Here is a 1,029-nt window from a genome sequence, read left to right on the forward strand (position 1 = left end):
CCTGGACCTGCTCACCCAGGCGGGCATCGACGTCATAGTCTTGGACTCATCCCAAGGGAACTTGGTGTATCAGATCGCCATGGTGCATTACATCAAACAGAAGTACCCCACCTCCAGGTGATTGAGGGGAACATGGTGACAGCAGCCCAGGCCAAGAACCTGATTGATGATGGTGTGGACCGGCTGTGCATGGGCACAGGCTGCGGCTCCATCTGCATCACCTGGGAAGTGATGGCTTGTGGTCAGCCCCAGGGCACTGCTGTGTACAAGGTGCCCGAGTATGCCTGGCACTTTGGTGTGCCCATCATAGCCAATGGAGGCATCCAGACCGTGAGGCACATGGTCAAGGCCCCAGCCCTTGGAGCCTCAACAGTGATGATGGGCTCCCTGCTGGCCACCACCATGGAGGCCCCTGGTGAGTACTTCTTCTCAGAAGGGGTGTGGCTCAAGAAGTACCAGGGCATGGGCTCACTGGATGCCATGGAGAAGAGCAGCAGCAGCCAGAAACGATACTTCAGCGAGGAGGATGAGGTGAAGATCGTGTAGGGTGTCTCGGGCTCCATCCAAGACAAACGGTCCATTCAGAAGTTCATGCCCTACCTCATAGTGGGCATCCAGCACAGCTGCCAGGATGTCGGGGCCCACAACCTGTTTGTCCCTCCGTCCATGATGTACTCAGGAGAGTTCAAGTTTGAGAAGCGGATCATGTCAGCCCAGATCAAGGGTGGCGTCCATGGTCTGTATTTTAGGAGGAGCAGCTGTACAGAGGACAACAGTGAAGGCCAAGGTGGTGGAGGGGCGCACCCCAGTGTCCCCTTCAGGCACAGCCTCCCTCCATAACTGAGTGGTCCACAGATTTGCACTATGGGTTCCCCAGCTCCTTTCCAGAGAGAGAGCCGGGGAGGCCCTGAGGGGTCTGCAGGCCCTCGCTGGGCATCCCCTGCAGAGTCAGGACTGCTCCCTGGGCCAGGCTGCCCTGGGAGCCCCCCGAGCCCAGCCAGCCGGGTTCTCAGGCCCTGTGCCTGCCTC

At 59.1% G+C, this 1,029-nt stretch overlaps 1 pseudogene; it reads left to right on the plus strand.

Moving 5' to 3' along the window:
* Positions 1-4: 4 nt before the first annotated feature.
* On the plus strand, positions 5-736 carry LOC108525795 (inosine-5'-monophosphate dehydrogenase 1 pseudogene; annotated as a pseudogene).
* Positions 737-1,029: the final 293 nt, after the last annotated feature.

Source organism: Rhinopithecus bieti, unplaced genomic scaffold, assembly GCF_001698545.2.
Source record: "Rhinopithecus bieti isolate Rb0 unplaced genomic scaffold, ASM169854v2 scaffold_5552, whole genome shotgun sequence".
Classification (NCBI taxonomy): Eukaryota; Metazoa; Chordata; class Mammalia; order Primates; family Cercopithecidae; genus Rhinopithecus; species Rhinopithecus bieti.